Here is a 13,766-nt window from a genome sequence, read left to right as displayed (position 1 = left end):
ACCCCCTATGAACACTCCCCGGACACCGCGAGTGTTCTTAGAAGCGTCTTCAGAACACCACCATCTTGTTTACTTGCGAACATTTCAGGACACCGCGAATGTTCTTAGGACACATTCAACTTGACAGAGAACAATACGGACAGCGTCCTCAGGAAACCCCCTACGAACACTCCCGGACACCGCGAGTGTTCTTAGAAGCGTCTTCAGAACACCCCCATTTTGTTTATTTGCGGACATTTCAGGACACCGCGAGTGTTCTTAGGACACATTCAACTTGACAGAGAACAATACGGACAGCGTCCTCGGGACACCCCCTACGAACACTCCCCGCACACCGCGAGTGTTCTTAGAAGCATCTTCAGAACAACCCCATTTTGTTTATTTGTGAACATTTCAGGACACCGCGGGTGTTCTTAGAACACATTCAACTTGACAGAGAACAATACGGACAGCATCCTCAGGACACCCCCTACGAATATTTCAGGACACCGGGAGTGTTCTCAAAAATGTCTTCAGAACACCCCCATTTTGTTTATTTGCGAACATTTCAGGACACCGCGGGTGTTCTTAGAACAGATTCAACTTGACAGAGAACAATATGGACAGCTTCCTCAGGACACCCCCTACAAACACTCCCCGGACACCGTGAGTGTTCTTAGAACAGTTTCACTTTGCTTGCGAACAAAACGGACACATACTGAGTCCTTAGAACACCCCCCAGTCAGTTTATTTACAACATTTCAGAACACCCGTGATGTCCGCAAACAAATCGAACACAAAAAGAACGCCTAACACAACGTCCGCGAATCCAAGATGGCGGGCGCTACCGAAAAATCTGACGCGCTTCACGCTCCACGCCGTCCAATCAGTGAACACGTTGCATGTCCGCCAACATCACGCAAGACGATTGGCCAATCAGGACACTGTCCGCGGAGCGAACAGGGAAGTTTGTCCGCGAACCGAACACAGATATCACAAATTTTTTTTTGCCTACTTTTTGGTCATTTTAAAAAAAAAACTACTGGACAGATTTTCACCAAATTTGCAAAAGCACGCTTTCGGGACCAAGCCGCTGCTCCTGGTCCGAATTTGGTGGAAATCCATCCAGCGGTTTGGGCTGTAGGCGCGAGCACAATTTTTTTCCCATTCCCATTTAAGCAACAAATACAGAAACTGAGCAAATTGCACAGTACTCTGATTTGTACTCTACTAAATATGAGGGTCGAAATAAAATAAAAGTATATTGCTTATACAATGTAATAAGTAATTACAAAATACTTATACTAACATGCTATTTTCTTTTATCACAGAAATGAAGAAGAAAAACATGGACTCCCATTACTAGACCAAACAGTAAGTATACAATAATAAGGACAACCATAGCAGCATATCACATCCATAGTATCTAGTACCTTTGTTCCTTATACATTTGTTTTTCACCCAAAGTTATAAGCAAATATGAATGTGATATGCTGCGGTGGTTGTTGCCAGGGCATACAGTCTTGGGTGCAGGGCCAATCAAACTATGATCTATGGGAAACTTTTAATGTCCGCAAACAATGTGAGTGTTCTTAGAACACTTTGAACTTGCCAGCGAACAATACGGACACTGTTTTCAGGACACCCCCTAAGAACATTTCAGAACAACGCAATAGTTCTTAGAACACTTTCAACTTAACAACAAACAATACGGACAGCGTCCTAAGGACACCCCCTACGAACATTCCAGGACACCGGGAGTGTTCTCAAAAACGTCTTCAGAACACCTCCATTTTGTTTATTTGCGAACATTTCAGGACACCACGGGTGTTCTTAGAACACATTCAACTTGACAGAGAACAATACGGACAATTGTTTGTTTGTTTTCAGTGTTCACTTGTTGTTTCTGGCTAATGCTTTATACTTTGCTTTGTGGTATTTTTTTTGGAGCAGTAGCAGATTCCTCATTTGTTTTGATATTATAAAATTTTGGAGCAGTTAGATACCAATTGGCATATTCTAACTGTCTATTTTTTTAATATATTTTAGTGGTTTTGATTTATCTATTTGGTTATTGTTAAATTTTGGGACAGTTAGATACCAATTGGCGTATTCTAACTGTGTATTTTTTGGCCTAATTTAGTGGTATTCATTTATCTGATTAGTTGTTGTAGAATCTTTGAGCTGTTAGATAACTTTTGGAGTATTCTAACAGTTTATATTATTTTAACACAAATTTATAATTTTGGGACAGTTAGATACCAATTGGCATATTCTAACTGTGTATTTTTTGGTCTAATTTAGTGGTATTCATTTATCTGATTAGTTGTTAAATCTTTGAGCAGTTAGATAGCTTTTGGAGTATTCTAACAGTTTATATTTTTTTAACACAAATTTACTTAAAGGTTTAAATACAGTTTATTTATCAAATTTTGGTTTTAATAACATCAGAAAAGAGTTTGTAAGATTTGCTGGTAATCTCTGCTTTAGAGTAATGGTACTATCATTACATTCAAACCATCCACATTTCTTTTTTATATATGCCGTGTAGTGCCCTGAATTGGTTGTGGCTCCTGCGTGGTAGATTATACCTATTGTTGTGAAGGTTTTCTTACCAAGTGATATTTGACTATGTGTGAATCCAGTCAGCTTGCAGTTGTTTTTGGTACCATCTGCATTGTAACATAGAAGCATTAGTATTACGTATTTACTATCTGTTTGTATTACTAACGTGGAGCGATTATCTGAATTGCAGGTAGAGCATAATCTACCATGGTTTGCATTTTGTACAAGTTGCTGAAATGGAATGGATTCACAATTTGGTATTGATATATATATATATATATATGAAGCGTTCATTGGCAATTTCTTCTTGTGTCACATTGTTGCACAGAGTGCATGTATGTTTCCACATGTATGAAATCTGGAAGATTTCATTTACAGGTATGTTTTTGTTTTCCAGTACTAATAGTAAGTACATTAGAAATTCTTGTGGATCTTCCTGTGAGTTTATAGTGAATTTCACCATTCCAGCACAGTAGTCCAATTGTCGTCTTATTCCAAAAACACTATATATGTTGTCAGGATTGTTTGCTGCATTTCTGTGAAGTACTAACATTTGCAAACACAAAGGGTCTGTACTGTGTAAGTAAATGTTGTCAACAATTGGTGGTAATTGAAATAGAATATTCAATGCTACATTTGCATAGCAAATTACACCAACTATATTTGAGAATTTAAATGGTCCAGGTAGTTCTGTATCTAACTGCTTTTTTTGGAGTTTGTCTTCCTTCTTTAAAGATGTACCTGGTTTACTTTCTCTAATTGATTCTTTTTTGTTTGTGGTACTTGATGAAGTATTAGTTTCTTTTACTCTCTTTGGAGGATTTGCAGTGACGTCCTGTTGCATTTCTGTTTGATTTAGTTTTCTTTTAGTTTTGTGGAACAGAATATGTGTTTAGATGGGGAGTGTATAGTGAGCAAAGCCTATTATATTCTAAAATGCAAGGAATATCAGCGTTTACTTTACTTGCATCAAAGTTGATTAGAATTAGACCGTCAAGTGTAAGTAAGCGTGATAGTGCTACGTAGCTCATGCCTTCTTTAAAGACTCTGTTACCAATATCTATCATTGCTTTGTCTAGGGTAAGACCTTGTGATTTATGAATCGTGACTGCGTATGCAAGAGTTAGAGAAAATTGTTCTCTGCGTGCATACATATCTTTGAAGAGAAGGAATCTAGCTGTTGAGCGTCCTATCCGTTTTACTTCTGAAAGTTTGTCAAAGAGTATATTGACAAACTGAATTTTGTTGTCACGTGGGTATGTTTGAAAGCCAACAACTGTACCGAGTGCTCCATTAACTAGTCCTTGGTCCACGTCAAGGTTACGTTTAAGCATTACTCTGCAATTTAAGGATAATTTTAACATCTTTTCTAAGCCTGCTGTGTTTGAGATAGATTTTTCTAAATTATTTAGTCTTGTTGTGGCTTGGTCACACATGGGTAGTGTCATACCATGTACATCTAGTTTGTCTGTGGCGCTAATTTCCATTATTGGTTGCATTTCTTTACTTAACATTATTTCATTGAATTTGAGACAGCTTAATGCCAAGAGTTGGCATTAAGGCCACACAATTGACATTTTTGTGGGCTAACTGTTCCATAACATCTGTAGCACATGCATTATTGCCATAAAGTGCATTTTTGTGCCAGGTTTTCAATGTTGCTTCTGCTTCTTTAGAAAGTATACCAACTCTCAAACTTTTTAAAATGTTGGCATAAGTTAGATCTGCAGATTGGCGCATGTTTTCTGTTAATTCTCTGTATTGGAAATGTTGCCAAAGGTTGACATTTCCAATGCTGCCAACAGTTTTACAGCAGAGTTTGTGCCCGAATGTTTTAAAAATAGGTTCTCCTTTTACTGGTGTTAATTGAAGCAGATCTCCAAAAACAATAATGTGTTTTCCTGCAAAGAGCTCTTCATAGTCTGTTTTGAGTACTTGTTGTAATCTGAGATGAATCAAAGCTAACATCAGGTTGGAGACCATGCTCACTTCATCTATTAGTAGCATTTTCATTTGTTTCAATACTCTGCGTAATTCCATTGCAGCTTCTGCAGAAAGTTTGTAATAGTCTAATTTGTTCTGGTGTTGTACTGGTAATAGTAGTAATCGGTGTAATGTAACACCACCTATGTTGTAGACAGCTAAACCTGTGGGGGCAGTGACAACAGCTGACAGTTTGTTGTTTGTCAATTGTTGAAAGAACTTACTAATCATGTTGATTAGGAATGTTTTGCCAGAACCAGCTTCACCACTGACGTACAGTAGTACAGGTTTATAATTATGGCAGGAACATTTTTTATTTTCGTGTTTTACACCATGTGCAATTTGTTTTGTTACTTCTTGAAAGATGCTACTTTGCTCATTGTTTAGTTTTGATTGTAGTATAGTTAAGTCTTCCTTACCTTCATACTGACCATGGTGTTTTCTACTTCTATCATAGCTAATTCTGCCTCATTTGTTATTAGTGGTTCTCCCAGTGGTTCTTGGCTTCCTGTTACAGAAGGTTGACTACTGTCAGGAGTATCCTTATCTAGTTGGGCTTGGAGTTCTTCTTCATGTTGCTGTTCATTGTGCAACATTGTTTTGTGCTGTGTAAAGTTTACATCAGTTATAGTGCTTTCATTTGCTTTGAAAGCATCCTCATATGAGTCATATTTATCTAATAATTGTTCTTCTTTTCTCCATGGTTTGAAGAGTTGTAGCAGGGACATGTAATATACTTCTTTATGTTGAGGAGTCTTCAATGACAATTTGATATGATTAATTAAATTTGGTTTAGTGAGTTTAACTAAGCTGCCTTCACAATCTGTTACTCTATATTTACCTTTTTTTTTCATCAGGTTTCATATTATTTGTTATTTGTATATGTGTAGTTTTGGGCTATTTGGTATAGACACATGTTTTCCAAAGTATTACTTCTGTTTGGGTAGTATGTGTCCAATAAATTATTTTTTAAAATGTCTTGGCTGTTGGGATCATGTTTGGCTATTGTTTCTATATCTTCATATGATTTTAGAACTCTTTTTCTAGATTTATCTGGACCAAGACTTAGCCATACTATATTTTCAGATTTACCATACAATGAAGTACCAGTTAAACGATCAGCTGCTTCATAAGATCCACATTCTCTATGGGTGAGCATTTTTATGCCCAAGCTGTATAATTTCTGAGATACTGTTTTATCTGATGACAGGTCATTCCAGAGGTCTTGGAGCTCTGTCTTTTCTGCTTTAGTTAAGTATGCTGTGACATATCGTGCAACTGCAGTAGAATTGTCTGCAATGTACTGCACATCTATGTTTGCATTCCATAAGTGGGCAATGATTGCATTATAATCAATGATATATTTTTCTTCTTCTTTTCTTTTTCTGTAATATGTATTTTTAGGTGACTTACCTTTAACACTATGTCTAACTGAAGACATGAGGTTGTTTACTTGACCTGTATTTGTAACTGGTCTAGGGAAACCAAATCAGCATTTGGTGTAGTATTTGCCTTTGTTTTTGTATTTGCGACGACAATATTTTCCACATTTGTGTCTTTGAAATTGTAAAATTTGTGCATGAAGATCACTATTTGTGTCTTCTGATAGAATTTCACAAGTGACATATTTTTCAATACACTGTAAAACAGTGGCATCACTGTCTTGACCAAATTTAGGAGCATCTTTAATCCATAAAAGCATGTGGATATGTGGTGCTCCTCTGGCTTGGTATTCTTTTCTCCAAAAGAAGTGATGCACTTCTCCAAGGGGAGGAACAGTTTTATTACAAATAAAATGTAGCATAGCAATGAAGCGATGATGAAAATATCTTGAAACATTAACACGATCCAAAGAACAAAGTTCTCCAGGTGTTAGAATATCTATGTTTGTTTTGTTTTTATTCGATATGCGTAGGAAATCATGTAAATCTTCCCATGCATATTCTGCACAACTTAATGTAACAAACCAAGTGGGTGGGCCAAGGTTTCTGATCATACAACGTACATCTCCATGACGTCGAAACCAGTACTCTTTAGTACCACGCATATTTGCTAATAGATTTGTAATATTTGATTGTAAAACCTCATCCTTTTGTTGCACTTTCTCTAATAATTGTGTAGCTGTCATATTTTGAAAGTGTGATCCTGATTTTAATATGTGTGCAACTCTGTAATATAAAGTTGCTAGTTCACTTTCAAAGAGTAGGTGGAATATGTATTCCACATTTTGTCTAAATCTGGGATCTTCAGAATACATCTGTAATGAGCGGTATTCTGAAGCTGATATTTGAATAGGTCTATCATCATACCTTCCTCCTTTGCCAGTAGGAAAGAGTAGAGGAAAAGCACATGCTTCTATACTTTTTTCCCATATACTGATTGGCGATCCTTTTGTTTGACGCATTTGGTAGGTTTCCAGTACATCTTGTACGGTGTCATTACAGTGCAAAGGATGAATTGTATAATGGTCTAAAGTATTTGATATTGTAGCAGGATCTAGTAGCTCAAATTGACCAGCTTCTTGTGTTTCTTGAATTATTTCAGTTGTATCTTTCAAGTTTTCTTCAATATTAATTTCTTTGTAATATTCATTATTCTCTTTAAGATATTGGAAGGCTTGTCTAACTTTATATGAATCTACCAGCTGTTGCCATATTTTTTTGTCTTTTGTAGGTTCTCCATTTACTAATATAATTAAAGATTGCTGCATTGGACATTGCACCCTGTGCTTTCACTATTCGCAGGGACAGAAGTGGATCCCTGGATTCGGCGGATTCAGGCCGAGGCGACCGAGACCAAAATGGCCGCCGACACGAACGCGTTGCTTGCGTTCCTCCTGGTTGCCTAGCAACCACATTTGTATTTACTCGCAACGCGAGGACCGGAGGCGGAAGCCGGCCCTGCACATCCGAAGGCCCGCAGTTCAAAGGCCCTTCCTGTCTGCCCCTACAGCTACTCTGCCATTCATTTCCACACAGGTCAGGTGCCCTGCAGCACCTCCTCACAGCTGCTCTTCATTCCGGCGCTCGATCGGAGCCGCTGGAGCAGCATCCTCAGCTGTCCTGATCCCTGGAGGCACGCGCCTCGTGGCCTCCTCCCCTCACCTGACTGTGATTGCACCCTGTGCTTTCACTATTCACAGGGACAGAAGTGGATCCCTGGATTCGGCAGATTCAGGCCGAGGCGACCAAGACCAAAATGGCCGCCGACACGAACGCGTTGCTTGCGTTCCTCCTGGTTGCCTAGCAACCACATTTGCATTTACTCGCAACGCGAGGACCGGAGGCGGAAGCCAGCCCTGCACATCCGAAGGCCCGCAGTTCAAAGGCCCTTCCTGTCTGCCCCTGTCCGCACCTGAAGGCACGGCGCTGGACTCTGCTCCACTTACTTTCTTCGCTTCATTCCTTGGCATCCCTACGCTACCTACTTCACATTGCACACGTGCCGCCTATCTATCTTCGAGTAGGCTCTGACCGTCTGGATTTATCCCCACTTGGAACCATCTGGTAAGACTTATGCCCAAGCGCTGGTTCTAATGCAGTTTGCTATGTGTCTCTGATCGCTGCATGGCACATCCACTCCACATTCTGCTCACCTAGTATGTGTTGAGTGCTCACTTCAGCTATCTCAAGTTATCTCCATCTCACAACACAGCCATCACCTTTCACTGCCTCCCATGCCCCATGTAGGCTGGTGTCATATGATCCGTGTTAAACCACATTGATTGTTGTGTTGCACCCTATGGTCGCCTACAGACCACATTGATTGTTGTGCTGCAACTTTTAGGTCAGCTGCTGTGTTGTACCCTATGGTCGCCTACAGACTACATTGATTGTTGTGTTTCACCTCATGGTCGCCTACAGACCACACTGATTGTTGTGCTGCACCATTAGGTCAGCTGATGTGTTGTACCCTATGGTCGCCTACAGACCACATTGATTGTTGTGCTGCACCTTTAGGTCAGCTGCTGTGTTGTACCCTATGGTCGCCTACAGACTACATCGATTGTTGTGTTGGACCCTATGGTCGCCTACTACAGACTACATTGATTGTTGTATTGTACCTCATGGTCGCCTACTGACTACATTGACTGTTGTCTCACACCCTTGGTCACCTACTGACCTTATCCACTGCTGTGTTGCCCTCATGGCTACCCTCTGACCACACTGAATTCACTAATCAATGTTATGCTCTAGGTCGCCAATTAGGTCCCCAGCCACCTGAGTACTAGTAACGCCACCCACATAATGTATTGGTACCTATCAACTCTCATCCATCTCCTGTATACATACAGTAGACACTGGACTAGCCAACCCAACCCTCATTCTATTCACGACACATTTACCAGCCTATATACGGTAACCATCCCCCCCTCCTTGCGGCCCAGCACCATGACATCTGCAAACCCGTATTTGGATGATCCAGCACTATGGATACGCCACTTTGCTACTAGACCAACACCTAACCAACCTTGTACCACAGCCATTAGAAACACTAGACTGAATGCTAGAACTAGACCACCTACTCATATATGCCCTCACTACCCCAGCAGCCTACTGAACAGAAACACTAGATTGAACTCCAGAACTAGTACTCCGACTCACCCTTACTCTCACCACCACACCATCTTAACCAGAAATGCTAGACTTAGAGTACATAGTAAGCTTGCCAGCTTCCCCATCGACTCAGACCACCTATCCCACAGCCCTCTACACACACGTCTTGATAAATCTCCCAAAAAAGACAAACTAATCAAAGCAGCCTTAGTGAATGCTAGGTCTCTTCCTGCCCATGCTCTTGATATAGCTGACTTTATAACTAACGAAAACCTTGATCTCCTCGCAGTCACAGAAACATGGCTTAATGCTGCATCCGGCCCATCCTTGGCCCTCGCCATACCTGATGGTTATGCTATTATTAGATCTGACAGAAATACCACCCAAACGAAGGGAGGCGGACTCGCCCTCATATTCAGAAATACGTTCGACATCAAAATCATCCAATACGCTCAAATCCTCTCAGCAGAATCACTATCAATTAAGCTCCCTCTCTCACCCAACCACACGGCATCATTGCACCTTATTTACCGCCCACCAGGACCCATTTCCTCTTTTATAGAGGACATTGCATCTCTTATATCCATAAACACCAAACCTAACTCTCAAATCATCTTACTTGGGGACTTTAACCTCGGGTTCAACGATCCTAAGGACACTAACGCCCATGACCTAGCCAACACCTTATCCGAACTTGGTCATACACACATTATCCACGAACCCACTCATATCAAAGGCAGAACACTAGACTGGCTCTCCCACCTCAACTGTCCTATCGACCTCCTATCCAACGACCCTTGCATCTGGTTGGATCATCACAAACTCACCTTTGCTATCAAAGCCAATTTCCCCCCCGCGTTGCCCATCATCGCCCCCGCCACCTGCACGAGAAATAAGAAAGACATTACCCCTGACAATCTCCTACCCATTTTACTCCCTATTCTGAATAATACCGATTCAGATGTTGATCCCACTGTCCTAGTGGATATCTACAACCAGGCTATACTCAAAGCACTGAACACCATTGCCCCTTTAAAATTACGGAAACCTAAACCAAAGCGTCACCTTAACACCTGGTTCACGCCGCAGTTAAGAGAATTACGCAAAACTAAAAGAATCGCTGAGGCTCACTGGAAAAAACAACCTACAACATCCAATAAGACAGAGCTTACCCTAGCCTCTTCCCATTACAAAGAGGCCATATTGCATGCTAAAAAAGATACCTACAACAAAAGGATCACACAAGCGGAATCGAACACTAAAGAACTTTTCAAGATTCTGAAAGAACTACAATCCCCTATTGCCCCCACTGACAAATGTATCACTGACACACTATGGTGTAGCAATATTCAGAAGGCCTTATTAGACAAAATAGCTCGTCTACAAACCAAAATGAACGCAAAAAAATCCTTATTACTAGCTGACCCTGACTATACACAACCACCTAACAGACCATCCACCTTCAAATCAACGTGTAAACCTTTCAACTTTTCACCCCTCGCTATCTGGGAAGTGGAAAACATCATCAGGAAACTCAACCCTTCGAACTGCCAAGGTGATGTTTGCCCTGCCCCGATCATCAAAGCGGCCGCGCATGACCTAGCACCTTTCATCACCAACCTCATTAATGCCTCATTTAAATCTAGGAATAGTACCTGATAACCTTAAAGACGCCTGGGTCATTCCTCTTCTTAAAAAACCTACTCTTGACCCTGCCAACCCGTCTAACTATAGGCGTATAACGACTGTACCGTTCTTATTAAAAATATTAGACAGAACAGCCTACTTACAAATACAGGCTTACTTAGAATCAAACAACCTCCTAGGACTTAGGCAATCAGGCTTCCGACCAAGACACGGTACGGAAACTGCACTAATAGACCTTACTACTCAGATCCATAACCTGAAAGACAATGGCAAACTCGCACTCCTTCTATTGCTTGACCTGTCAGCAGCTTTCGACTTGGTCAACCACCAAACACTTTGTCATCACTTGAAACCTGCAGCACACTTTTCTAACGCAGCCACGGCTTGGATTAGCTCCTTCCTGGCGAACAGAACCATGAGGGTCTTTTCTGCTACAGATTCTGCTGAACCCTCACCAGTACCTTGTGGGGTCCCGCAAGGCTCTTGCGTGTCCCCGACACTTTACAATATATTCACTAAACCACTCTTTGATATCCTTGACGTTCTGGGTGTCACGTATACTAATTACGCGGATGACACCCAGATACTCATTCCTATCTCGGGTGACTACGTAACTGACAGTACCACCCTCAATGAAATCTACTCGGTAATACAAGCATGGATGGCACACCATGGACTGTGTCTCAATGACGAAAAAACTGAGTTAATCATCCTGGGTACTCATGCCAAACTCAAAAATCTCAACCCCTCATTCAAAGCCTTTACCATAGATGGTAACCTCATCCCTGTGTCAAATAACACTAAAACTATTGGTATCTACATTGATGCCACCTTATCCTTCTACAAACAAACCAATGCAGTAGCTTCCTCTGCCGCATACACCTGCAAGCTGATCACGGCATGTAGACCGTTCATCTCCACACCCAATTGCATTACTCTTGCTAGAGCACTAGTCCTTTCCAAATTAGACTACTGCAACGCCCTCTACCTGGGCACTAGTCACAAAAACATCAACAAATTGCAAGTAGTCCAAAACAATGCCATTAGGGCTGCCCTCAACATCCCCAAAAAAGCACACATATCCGAGACCAGACGTAAACTACGCTGGCTCCCTGTCAAGCTCAGGATAGCTCTTAAATCATTGGACCTCATACACAAAGTCAGGGCCAACCTCGCCCCAGCATACCTCACAAACCAACGTACACCCCACACCTCCTCAAGACCACTCAGGGCAGCACAAACTAATACCATGATCATACCGCGATTCAAACTTCATAACTCAGGTGGAGCTAGCTTCCCTGTTCAAGCTTCCAAATTATGGAACACTATCCCCGCGCCTTTGCGTGCAGAATCCTCATTCAACCTGTTCAAACATAACACGAGGTGTTGGCTTCACAATTTGGACTCCTCTACAGCCTATCCCCCGGATCCTAGCACGCTACACTGATGCCGGCATACCATGTAATTTATGTATATTTGTATGCACTTGCAACACTATGATTGTACCTTCTGTAATTGTAACGTAACCACTGTTGACTGCTTTTATTGTAACTGTAAACAGATCTAACTTACGCGCCCTTATGCCCACGGGCCTGGCTGCGCTTTACAAATAAATAAATGACAAATGACAAATGACGTTGCACTCCTAGAGTATGCACATTTTCTTTTAGATTTAATGGTAAATAAACTGCTTTTCCACGAATGCCTTTTACCAATTCAGAGGGAGGTAATTTTGCTGTTTTTGGTTGAAGGCGTATTATTGCTTGAAATGGGTGTACTGTTTGAATTATGATGCTCTCATATAAATTAAGTTGTTGCAGAGGTTTTCGTACTGGGTATAATACCAAATTATTTGTGATAGAACGTGAAGGAGTTTGGTTGTTGTCAAGTTTTGTAGTGCAATAGCTGCAAAGAATTAAGGGCTCAGTTATTTCATATTTGTTTTCTGCTACAAGGTAGAGAGCTAATTCAAACCATTTAGAATCTTCATTGTCTTCTATTTTGTATGATAGGTCCACAGTTTTTGTGTTACTTTTATAAAAAATTGTACGGCAACATACACATACATGGTTTGGTACTTCAGCTGATGTACTTTTAAATGTTAGTATTTCTTTTTTGTATGTGGTTAGAAAAAGGTTGCCATGTGTATAATTGTTGCTTAATTGGTTTAAAGCTATTTCATTCTATAAATGGCTTTCACTTCCAAAATATTTTTTCTGGATATAGTGAATTTCTTCAAGTAGGTCTTTTGCTGTACCATGTAGAAGGATGTTATTTAACTTTGCTAGTGCTTAAGCAGGACTTTTAGCATAATACAGTTTATAGACTAGATTTCTTATAGTTGAATGATGTGTTGATATCCTTTTGATATCATGGAAGGTGGTTTTACAAGTATGTCCTGTAATGCAGGCCAATGAATGTCCTTGTAGTCCTGTGTACTTGCGCACTGGACAGGTATCTATATTGTGCAGTAATTTAATTTTGATTTTGTCTTTGCTTTTTACATATTTATTGAGGAATTGGCGTAAAGATTTGAAACATTGTTTGGGAATGTTACACATTGACGTGCATGGCCATTTGTACACTAGACGTTCTGATTCAGTTGAATGGAGGGGTAATTCTAAGTTTTCAGGGCATATTTTTGTAAGAAGTACGTCTTGTTCCATTATGGTATTATTCGCTTTTTCATAACCTCGACCACTGCTATGTATGGCAATTGTATTTGTTTGCTTTTGTTTGTACGCTTCTTCATTAAAATATGGTTCTGTGCTTGTAGTGTGATTCCATTCACCTCCGCTGATACTTAAGAAGTTCTTTCTGTTGATATTTCGCTTATTGAGAAGTCTTTTTTGTAATTTAGTTATTAGTTTTGTTAGTGGTTTCATTTTGTTTAACAGTAAAATAAATACATTTCTTTTGAGAAGAATTGCACTGTCCATCAATGCTTCTAAGATTAATTTCCTACGATAGGTTTTAAGCTTTAAACCTGATTCCTCCCCTGTTTTTATAAGATTTTGAAGGACTTTCTGACGGTAT

This window comes from Ambystoma mexicanum, chromosome 5p (genome assembly GCF_040938575.1).
Source record: "Ambystoma mexicanum isolate Mex_15411 chromosome 5p, UKY_AmexF1_1, whole genome shotgun sequence".
NCBI lineage: Eukaryota > Metazoa > Chordata > Amphibia > Caudata > Ambystomatidae > Ambystoma > Ambystoma mexicanum.
Note: the sequence above shows the minus strand (reverse complement) of the source record.